Source organism: Rana temporaria, chromosome 4 (genome assembly GCF_905171775.1).
Source record: "Rana temporaria chromosome 4, aRanTem1.1, whole genome shotgun sequence".
Classification (NCBI taxonomy): domain Eukaryota; kingdom Metazoa; phylum Chordata; class Amphibia; order Anura; family Ranidae; genus Rana; species Rana temporaria.
Window position 1 is genome coordinate 364,204,381 of NC_053492.1, and position 12,528 is coordinate 364,216,908.

The following is a 12,528-nucleotide window of genomic DNA, read 5'->3' on the forward strand; positions in this document are numbered from 1 at the left end:
GCCTCACGTTCAATCACTGTCCAAATCTTGCCGCCTCAACCTTCGCAACATCTCCAAAATACGCCCATTTTTAACCAATGACACCACAAAACTCTTAATTCACTCCCTGGTCATCTCTCGCCTCGATTACTGCAACTCCCTCCTCATTGGCTTACCGCTGCATACTCTATCCCCCCTTCAGTCTATCATGAACACTGCTGCCAGACTAATCCACCTTACCAACCGCTCTGTCTCTGCTACTCCTCTCTGTCAATCCCTCCACTGGCTTCCGCTCATCCAACGAATTAAATTCAAAATACTAACAATTACCTACAAAGCCATCCACAACACTGCCCCCAGCTACATCACTGACCTAGTTTCTAAATACCAACCTGTACGTTCTCTTCGTTCTTCTCAAGACCTCCTACTCTCTAGCTCTCTCATCACCTGCTCCCATGCTCGTCTCCAGGACTTTTCTAGAGCCTCTCCATGCCTATGGAACTCCTTACCCCAATCTATCCATCTATCTCCTTCTCTATCAGCTTTTAGAGGATCCCTGAAAACCCTTCTCTTCAGAGAAGCCTACCCTTCCCACACATAACTGTTTTTTCATTTGAGTCCATCTGATCATCCCTCACAGCTAACTACCCTTTGTTCCACTTGACCCTCCCTTCTAGATTGTAAGCTCTAACGAGCAGGGCCCTCTGATCCCTCCTGTATTGATTGTATTGTGACTGTACTGTCTTCCCTGATGTAAAGCGCTGCGCAAACTGTTGGCGCTATATAAATCCTGTATAATAATAATAATAATAATGTCAGTGTGTAATGAGCTTCTCAGGGAGGCCAGCATCTCCTTCAGGACCGTGTCCATTACAGGCTGATTGGCTGTGGGGAAGGCATCAATGGAGTCAGGGAGTTCCCTCGTGTCCTCCCTAGATTCCTCCCCAGAAATAGATAAAGCGCTCACCTCTTCATCCGTGGCATCCACTCTGAACCTGGACTTCTCTGGGCTTCCCGAAGAGGGTGTAGGTGGAGGAGATGTGGATGACCGAGGAGGATTGCTCCTTTTGTTATTATTCCTGCCGGCCGTGTGTGCCTGCGAGCGCGGGCCCGCCGTCGGCGTGGAAGTCGCTCCGGCGCCATGTTGCTTGGCCTCGAGGGGATAAAACTCCGTTAGTTTTTGGGGACGGTTCCCCGTTTTTTTTGGCTTGGTCATGTTCGCTCTGTCCGGAGCCTGTTCTGCTACAGTTCCGCCGTACAGGGTGATGATTTGGCCGCTCGGATGGGCTGATAATAGCCGTTGTCAGCCTGCTATCTCCGGAGCTCCGCTCTCAAGCGTCCATTGCGGTCCCCGGCTAGCTCCGCCCCCTCTTTCTTTTAAATTTTAACCCAAAAAATGGGTATTATATGGTGTGGTTTTGCACTAAAACGTATTTTATTATATTCTTTCTGGAAAAGTTGAATTTAATCTCCTTAGCGGTGATCCCGAGCGTGACTCGGGGTGTTTTTTCTATGCTACTATCGGTAACCCCGAGTCGCGCTCGGGGTAGCTGTGCAGAGCCTGCAGCAGCGCGGCTTACCTTCTCGCAGTGTCCACAGGCAGGGAGTTATTTACCTTGTCCCTGGATCCAGCGATGCATCCCCGCTGTGTGAACGAGCGCGTCCTCGCTCGATTCACAGTGTCCCTGTGTGCCGCCGATCTCCGTTCCCTGCGACGTTACGACGCACGGGGGCGGAGAACAGCGCCAAATTAAAAAAAGTAAACAAACACATTACATACAGTATACTGTAATCTTATAGATTACAGTACTGTATGTAAAAAATACACACACCCCTTGTCCCTAGTGGTCTGCCCAGTGCCCTACATGCACTTTTATATAATAAAAACTGTTCTTCCTGCCTGGAAACTGGAGATTGTCCATAGCAACCAGTTTTAGACCATCTAGAAAACAGCGATAGTAAATTATAATCACTTGCAGAATTGAGCGATAGTAATTTGTGGGAAAATTCGTCATAAAAAAATAAAAGTAATGACAGCGACAATTCTGCAACTGAGCAAATTTCAGTAATTTTGTTTTGATTACATTATTGAATCATATTTATTATAATTATATTATTATTTGTTATAATTATTTATTATATTATAATTTATAATTTTGTTTTTAAAAAAATGTCATACCCGGGATGCCTACTAGACTCTTGTTTGGACAGATTTAAGTGAATTATTCCTAAGAATTACAGGCCTACAGTATAAAACGCCAAATTTCCTTGCTAAATAATTGTACCGATTTTGGTACAAAATTCCAGACATAATCATACCGCCAGGGAGGTTAATAAACAATTGTGCAAATATCACGTAAAACCAAAATGTGCAACTTTCAACTTTTTTATTCTACATGGTCTCTGCTTTTAGAAAATATATAAATTTCTGGGGGTAATATTATTTCCAGAAATTAAGGTTTTTACATGTGACAAGTAAAAAAAATGCTCTGGAGCTGAACTGGTTAAATAAATGTTAACAAGTGAAAATACATTTTTTTCGAGCTTGCCACAGCTACTTCGTTGCATGTTATAATTTCTATTACTTCTCTATAATAAACATGAAAGCACAGTTTTACCCAGTTGCAGTCAATGACTGATTGAAGTATGAAGTTAATCAAAGCTCTAATAAGACCATGACATGTCAGATGCTTCAACCAAAGGTAGTCGTGACATCTCTTGACATGACCTTGTGTATCAATCTTCCAATTTGTACAGTGCAAGCATGTGCGTTATCCTGGGTTTTGACAGTTTATTATGTACTATATATATATATATATATATATATATATATATACATACACAGTATTTATATGTATATATATATGTATATACACATATGTATATATATATTGTCAGGCTCAGGGATGTAAACAGGCTTCTGGGAGACAATTCATTAACTTTAAATCCAGTTTATTTTTCACCAAACATATTTTATAGGGCTGTGGAAATTAAAGATTAATTCCTCGATTAATCAGTCATTTTTTTGATCGATCAAAATTCTTTTGATCAGTACTAGTGGTGCAACGAATCGTAAATGATCCCTGATCCGAACGGGTCACCATATGCGGATCGGCACACCACGTGATCCGCGGAGCTCCGCTGCTGCCTCGGTCATAGGAAAGGCTGCGGCTTCGGCCTAGCTCCCGGAGCGGTGGCCATTTTGGTCATCACCCGGCCTCAACTGCTCGTGTTTGGCCAGCTTCTCTGGTAAGACTAAACAAGCACTAATCTTCCTATACAGTGGGGAAGATGTGGGCCATATTACAGTGTGGAGATGTCTGTGGATATTACAGTGGGGGAGATGTCTGTGGATATTACAGTGGGGAGATGTCTGTGGATATTACAGTGGGGGATGTTGTGGATATGGATATTACAGTGGGGGAGATGTCTGTGGATATTACAGTGGGGGAGATTGTGGATATTACAGTGGGGGAGATGTCTGTGCATATTACAGTGTGGGAGATGTCTGTGCATATTACAGTGGGGGAGATTTTGGATATTACAGTGGAGGTGATTGTGGATCTTACCGTGGGGATGATTGTGCATATTACAGTGGGGGAGATTGTCTGTCGATATTACAGTGGGGAGATGTCTGTGGATATTACAGTGGGGGAGATGTCTGTGGATATTACAGTAGGGACTATATATGGCCTGATTCAAAAAATGTATGTGCGTTATAATTAATCGAAATTAGTCGATTAATCGATTAAAAGAAATTGATTAATCGAACACAAAATTTTTAATCAGTAACAGCCTTAATATTTTATAACTATATATATAAATAGATATAGATAGATAGATAGATAGATAGATAGATAGATAGATAGATAGATAGATAGATAGATAGATAGATAGATATGGTATATCAAGGTATTGGATGAATTATGCATCAGGGGCCATCCAGCAAAGATACTCCCACCCACGTTTTTTCCATGGGAAGCATTGCTAGTCTGTGATAGGTCACACCACAGCTGCAGCGTGTCTCTGGTCCCCATTAGCTGGCATAGTTCTTCAAAAGTATACAAAAGTATAAGAATTCAGATCTCTATACAGATAAACCCTGTAACATACAAGTCTCACTGACCCACCACTACACAAAATAAGCACAAATAGAAAAAGCATTTTAATTTAAAATAAATACTGCAAAAATAGATATATTTTTAGTAACAAGTCATTTAACTACCAGCCGCCGCAAGTTGTACTGCAGCAGGTTGGTTCTATTGTTTCTCTTCACTCCCTACCTGAAATTAATTGTATGTTTGTATATTTGAACATTGCTTGTTTTTCAGCTATACTCCCCTCGTATGCTAATGCATATACGCATATGGTTAAGCATCATCCATACTGTGCATTTATACAGTATATTTGGTTGTGTTTCATAGAATATTTCTTTGCCAGTTATAGAGATAACATCTCTATTAATGTTTCAAGGATATTTGAATGATTGTGTGTCAGGTTTACAATTCAATCATAAATATACAGTAGTACAAAATGTACTTTAGAAATTCACAAAAATTGATTGATTCAAAGTGTACAGTATATCAACCGAAGAACATAAATTGTATATATTGAAGCTTACCAGTCCCATATACCTTTTGTTTGTTTTCACCTACTGATCCTGCTAGTAACACACCTCCTGTCTTAAGGTGACAATCCTCCTTCACTGTATTGTATCTATGGAGGAGCACCATTATGGAATTACAGAAGAACTTCCCTTCGCCTTAGCAACACAGCATGGAGGATGGTGTTCTGTATGTAGCGCCCTGCTCCTGTTGATCAGGCGCTGCTTTAAATTTAGTGGGGTCTGAGCTGTTATTTGGCTCAGACAAGAGTGATTAAGGGCAATTTAGCCACTGTTCTAGCTGTGACTGTGCTGGGAGTATCCACCATTATTCGCCTGGGAGTGTCATTACCACCCCAGGCCAAGGGTGGCAGCATCAAGGTCAAGTTGCATTGGGTGTCCCCCTCGGCAGCGAAACAGTGGGAGTGGTTGCTCGCTGTGCATGGCGAGGTACTAAAGGGACAGACGCCATTAGGACGAGGTCGTCGGTCTGACGTCCCACGCGCCTTGTGGCCCACCTGGCCTGAGGTGCGTGTCCTGAATCCTGGTTCCGGTCTGGCTGGGGCCTGCTTTGCAAAGGTGATCCTGTGCTGTCCGTCCTGCGGAAGGAAGCCACATGATGAAGGAAGCCAGGGGAGGACCTATCCTGGAAGGGGCCATGCAAGAGTCTGGTACCGCACACCGAGAGGCTGGACAGTGTCACCCGTCGGACCTAAAAGTTCTACCAAAGCTAAGCTGGAGAGATCCAGGTGCTGAATCCTGTGGCAGAGGATTCTAGACCAAAGTGTCTCCTCATAAAGGAAGGTCTGTGGCAGAGACTGTACTTTACTTTGTGTGCCATCTTGGCTGCTAGGCCAGTGAGAGGGACCTACCCGGGTGAGCAATACCCACTCTGGCTAGAGTGGTGACGAGAACTGTTTGCTGGAAGTAGGAGTGTTTCCCTATTTGTGATTATGCACCTGAATCTACCTTTTCCACCCTTCATCCTTCTTTTCTAAAGTTCTGCAAAATAAATCCCAGAAAAAGAAGTGCATTGTGTGGACATTGAAATTCTTCAGACTCTCCTTTCACCCTGGACAGCGAGAATACAGAGGTAACGTGACACCCACAAATAACCAGCAGCTCCTCCGGGGGGTAATGCTACATGTACTGTAGTTCTTAAGGGTTTAATTGATTGTAACGGCTCCTATTTTGTTTCCTAAAATAAACAAGATGGTATACAGTACTTAGGTGCTCTGTGCAATGGTATTGCACAGAGCAGCCCCTTATCACTTCTTTTGTGATCCTCTGCTGTTTCTGTCTGCTCCTGTACTTCTCCATGTGCCCCCATAGCAAGTCATTTTCTTTGGATGCACACGTGTGGGCATGCTCCAAAACCATCCATACACACACACACACACACGTGGCTCTGCCATTCCACCTGCTCCCTTCCGGCAGGATTTGACTGACAACAGCTACAGATGGGCACAGAACTGGATTGAGAGAGGGCTCAGGTAAGTATTTAGGGAGATGGGGAAGGAACAGGTAGTGGGACATTTTTGTACCTTGATGCAGAGAATGCATTCATCCCAAAAATTATTAGGCTTTATAACCACTTAGGAAGGGTTGCTATCACAGTTTTTGATTTCAGTGCAGTATAAGAAGAGAGCACAGAAAGTAAGAAGCTCCCTGCATTGCTGGCAGGATCGACTGGTATTTTTTGCCCTTATTTAATAGGTAAAACAAAATGAGTTCAATGGTATATTTAATAGTCCAAAAGAGAGCAAATAGGATTTATTGATGGGGTTTATTTGCACTTTAACTTGGATTACCTGTCATTATGTAAGTGTATGGTTACATCGGTGGTGGGACATCCTGTACCTGTTGTGTATTTACAGAGTTTAAGATGCTTTTGCGATCATTCACAATGTATTGCAGGTGCATTTAATCTGCAGCTGACCTCCTTCTGACCTACACTTTAAATGATGCTTATGCTGCTTTTGCATTCTTATAGAAATATATGGGGAAAGAAACAGTGCTTAAGTAAACCAAATCCATGCATGCAGGCCCAAAATCCATTTACAACATTTAGGGAGGGAAAGTAAGGAGAGGTGGGTTGTTGGGCACACTGATCAGTTTTACTGCCAAAAGTGCAACCTGACACTCTTTTTAAAATCCATAGAGTACATACTAAATATATAATACACGAGTAATGTTCAGCAAAAGATCAGTCATTTCTAAATAAGCACTTAATATTTCACAGATTTTTCATGTTATGTTTTACAGATTTTTTTTTCAATTCATTGGAATAACTATTTCAACTTGAAACATTTTGTAACAAGAGGAATACTTGTTTTCTGATTTGTATAAAGTGATCATGGAACAACTAAGGAAGGACAGTTAGAAAAAAACTATGTAAAACAAAACCTTTTTATGTAAGTTAATTTTGAAGAACTTAAAAAAAAAAATGTACCATAGTTCGTTACATAGTTAGTCAGGCTGAAAAAAGACACAAGTCCATCCAGTTCAACCATAAAAAAAAAAAAAAAAATGATAATAATAACATACAATCCCATATACCCAACTCCACACCCACAGTTGATACAGAGGAAGGCAAAAAACCCCAACAAACAGGCGCGGTGCGTCTATAGAGGGCGCTGGAGCGCCGCCCCCTCTGGCTCTCGCACCGCCACTGATTACAATAACATAGATTCATGCATTGCATGAATCTATGATATTGTTGTCGGCCGCTGGTCTATTCAGATGGCTGGACCTTGAGCGCCAGCCACCTGAATAACGGCAGCTGGTTGGCTGTGCGGAAGTGCCTATCAGAGCCAGCGGCTTTCCGAGTACAGCCCTCAGCCTTCCGGATGCTTATCCAGGGGATGTACGGAGGGTGCGTTCCTTGGATAAGACTGACAGGCGTCTCAGCCAATCAGGTTCACCGGTTCTGGTTATCGGTAACCTGATTGGCTGAAGCGTCATCGAGGGCCGGAGAAGACATTGAGGGACGTGGAAGGAGGATGGCTGACTTCCAGAAAGGTAAGTGGCGGGGGGGAAGGGGCATTTTACAGGGCACAGCGGCTACAATAGGCACAGTGGTGACAATGGGCACAGTGGTGACAATTGGCACAGTGTCGACAATTGGCACAGTGGGAACAATGGGCACAGTGGCGATAATTTAAGAGCACAGTGACATCAATGGGCACAGTGGCGACAATGGGCACAGTGTCGACAATTAAAGGGCACAGTGGTGACAATTGGCACAGTGGCGACAATTGATGGCCACAGTGGCTGCGTTTGATGGCATGGCACAGTAGTGACAATTGATGGCACAGTGGCTGCGTTTGATGGCATGGCACAGTGGCTTTTTTTGATGGCATGGCATAGTGACTGCATTTGATGGCATGGAACAGTGGTGACAATTGATGGCACAGTGGCTGCGTTTGATGGCATGGCACAGTGGCTGCGTTTGATGGCATGGCACAGTGGTGCGAATTGATGGCACATTGGCTGCGTTTGATGGCATTGCACAGTGACTGCATTTAATGGCATGGCACAGTGGTGACAATTGATGGCACAGTGGCTGCATTTGATGGGCACATTGAGGCTGCATTTTTTTTTTCGTTTGCGCCCCCCCAAAAATGTTGAGCACCAGCCGCCACTGCCAGCAAAGCATGATCCAATTTGCTACAGCAGGGGAAAACATTCCTTCATGATCCCCCGAGAGGCAATCGGATATTCCCTGGATCAACTTTACCTATAAATGTTAGTACCCAGTTATATTATGTACATTTAGGAAAGAATCCAGGCCTTTCTTAAAGGAATTTACTGAGCTGGCCAGAACCACCTCTTCAGGGAGTCTATTCCACATTTTCACAGCTCTTACTGTGAAGAAACCTTTCCGTATTTGGAGGTTAAATATCTTTTCCTCTAGACGTAAAGAGTGCCCCCTTGTCCTTTGTGTTGATCGTAAAGTGAATAACTCAACACCAAGTTCACTATATGGACCCCTTATATATTTGTACATGTTGATCATATCCCCCCTTAATCTCCTCTTCTCAAGAGGGAACAAATTCAGTTCCTCTAATCTTTCCTCATAGCTGAGCTCCTCCATGCCTCTTATAAGTTTGGTTGCCCTTCTCTGCACTTTCTCCAATTTCCCGATATCCTTTTTAAGAACTGGTACCCAAAACTGAACTGCATATTCCAGATGAGTTCTTACTAATGATTTGTACAGGGGCAAAATTATATATCTCTCTCTGGAGTCCATACCTCTCTTAATACAAGAAAGGGCTTTGCTCGCTTTGGAAACAACAGCTGGGCATTGCATGCCATTATTGAGCTTATGATCTACCAAAACCCCCAGATCCTTTCTCCACTAGCATTGAAATTAAAGAATAAAGTATGGACTCTACACAACATTCAGCATTACTGTGGCAAGCATTTGATGATGCACAATTTCACTGCATTTTTCACTTAAAATGATCTTTGAGTATTGCAATTCAGGTATGGTTTTCTCAAGTTAACTCTTGATTTAGATTAAGCGTTATTATATCCAAAAACAAAAACAAAAAAATATTGCAGCTTGAACATGGTGGCTGCAAACATTTGCTTTTTTACCTTTATTTTGACCTGTTGATTTTGACAATAATGGCGCGTACACACGATCGGATATTCCGACAACAAAGCCATGGATTTTTTTTCTGATGGAATGTTGGCTCAAACTTGGGTGGCATACACACGATAACACAAATGTTGTCGGAAATTCTGAATGTCAAGAATGCGGTGATGTACAAAACGTACGACGAGCCGAGAAAAATGAAGTTCAATAGGCATGGCAGCTCTTCTGCTTGATTCCGAGCATGCATTGATTTGTGTGCGTCAGAATTGCATACACACTATCGGAATTTCTGACAAGAACTTTTGTTGTCGGAAAAATGTTGTTGGAGATTCCAATCGTGTGTATGCGGCATTAGTCTGTTCTTTTTTAACTTCCGTTATCAGACCAAGCTGTCCAGCAAAAGTGTCAGTTAGGGTGTTGAGACAAACCATTTAAAACTGGCAAGGCTGCTTAGAATGTTCAGCTTTTGTTCATATGTAATAAATAAACTGTTGCTGTAACTGCTGAAAAAGTGTTAGCTGGCACAAAAGAATCTAAAAAAAAGGAATATTTATTTTATGTTCATGTTTTACCACATACGTTTAACAGAATAAAATATTTTCACCAGTGAATAGAAACATTTTACAGTCTGTAGCAAGTATGATGTGATCTATATTTTAAAATGTTCTGTATAGAATGCAACTAAAACGGGTGGTGATGGATTACAAAAAGTTAACTTTTTCTTTCAAATGTCCATAATATGTTTGTGATCATACTGTGTGAGCTTAATATCTGATTTTTGATACAGAGAAGTCAAAATAATAACAGCATGATGGCACAGGTGGAAGATCACTAGGGGCAAAGCAGCAAACAGTAGGACATGCCTCATAATAGAATATCAGGTCTCAAAAGGACCACCTAAAGATGTAAAACTTGACAGGTACTAAATTAGCTTGAATATAAAATTACACGACAGCTGCTCATCTAGAGCTGTTAGCAGGGGCAGCCCCCTGCCCCCCCCCAGCCACATTATTCCCATAAATTCTCACTGTGAACAGCAGTTTCAGCACATGATTAAATCTTTAACAGCTGCTGCTTGACTATGACTCCATCTTCTGTTGCACCTCCGCCTTGCAACACAAAAAAAGCAGTGTACATTATGTAAGAGATAAGGATTGAAATCAGAATACCTGATCCCCTTCTATTAGCACCTGCAGCAACCTTAATAGAAACCATCCTACACAAGCAGGCACACACTAGGAACTGCAGGAAATTACGCTTCTGAGCTGACATTGTGGGCTGGGTATGAGAAAGGAAGAAGCATGTGGCATGGCAGTGGGCCACCATTTTTTCTAAGTAAGTTAGCCAGAAGAGAATAAAAAATGTCAATATGTACCAAAAATTAACAAACTATATCATGGGATACAGTCGGAATAGTATAATTTATTTGTGGGTCAGTCACTCACTTTGGGATTTTTGCAGCCATCATCTTTGGTAAGTGAATTGGAAAAGCCTAAAGTAATCTCATTAATTTACTGACTGATTAAAAATGAACAGATTATGTCCTGGGGCACAGTAAGAATGGTATAATTTAGTTGGGACCCTAGGATTCAGTCACTCACTTCCGAATTCGTAAGTTTTAGATTTGGGCAGCCACCTTCTTAGCAAAATAACTAGAAAAATCCCAAAGTAATCCAAATAATTGACTGATGCCTTTGGTCTGATATGGACTGTAAGGGGGACCTCTACAGAAAAATTAAAAAAGGGTGTGATCCCCTCAAAAACCACACCAGACTCTAATCCAAGATGCCCTCTGGCAGGCCAGTAAAGGTGGGGGTCCACACTCAACCTGAACTAAACCAGGCCACATATGCTCTCAAGATTGATTTGATAAGGACAATGGCCTCTTCCACAAAAACATGGTTTAGTGGTTGTTCAGCAAAGTGGATCCACATTAATCATGATACCTGCTGACCTGCCAAAAGTAAGAAACTCAATGACCGCTGAGACACATTTTGTCTCAACCCCTTCTCTCGTGCCAAATGACAGCTGTTATAAACAAAGGGGCAGGGTCTCCTACCTAACATCATTGACCATTTTTGAATATGACCATGTTTAGTCAATGACATTATTGGATCCAAACCACCAAGGTTTGGTTTGACCAAACTCATCCCTAGTACTGTTGTGGTACCTTTCCAAAGGCATAAAGTCTGCTTTAGCCCTGTGCACAGTGTTTGCGCAATTCAGGGAAAATAGCTTTTTTTTTTTTTTTTTTTTTAAAGTGTATTTTGTGCGTGTACTCGAGAGAGGAGCCGGACTGCAGGAGTTGGGAGTAGGCAGGCCTCCCCCAGAGGCAATCTGCCACCTTTCTCCATGCCCCAGGTGGCAATGGCGGGTGTGTGAGGGGGTCCTCCCACACAGCCCACCCTACCTGCTTGGGTTTATTCAAACAAAATAATACACTAGGTACTCACATTGTTGTGATAAAAACAGGCATATAAAAACAGGGCGTTCGCCAACGTCACCTCCGGTACCTCTTGGTGGACTCTATGTAATACTCTTACGCGTATTCGTCACTTCTCATAACTTCTTCAGGAGAAGAAGTTACGAGTACCTAGTGTACTCCAATATTATTCTACATAAAAGAGAAAAGATTCGACATAGAGAGAAAAGATTTGACATTATAGAGACATGAAGAAGAGTCGACATAGAGAGAAAAGATTCGACATAGAGAGGAAAGATTCGACATAGAGAGAAAAGATTCAACATTATAGAGACATGAAGATTCAACAAAGTAGCTAAAAACATACGATCGCAACGAGCTGACATTTATGATAAAATGCTCTGCCCATAGGCTATAGAAGGATTCTAATGTTGGTTTACTAGTAATAATAATTAAGAAATATAATTATTATTAGTCTTACAACATTATAATTCTACTATAGCTTGTAGGCGGAACATTCGACCGGAAATGTACGTACAGTTTCGCTGCTCCGTCATATCTTTTTTTTTTTTTAAAAGATTCCGTCAAATCTTCTTAGAACATCTGCCTTCAATGACAGATTCAACCTTAATTTATTTGGATTTTCGAACGAAAACATTTTTTAACGAAAAACGAAATGTATAAAAACGAATTTCGGGAGTAACTAAATAAATTATTTTTTTGGGCGAAAACGAAATTCCGAAACAAAATATTTCAGTGTGCACATGTCTAGTCCCTTTTAAAGAAACTTAGCCTTCCTAAAAAAAAATATATAAATGCTGATTTTGTTGAAGGTGAAGATCTCACTGATGTCAACTTCATATTATTTGAGAATGTTCTCACTTTTTGCTATATAATTTTGTATGCCCATAACTGTCCATC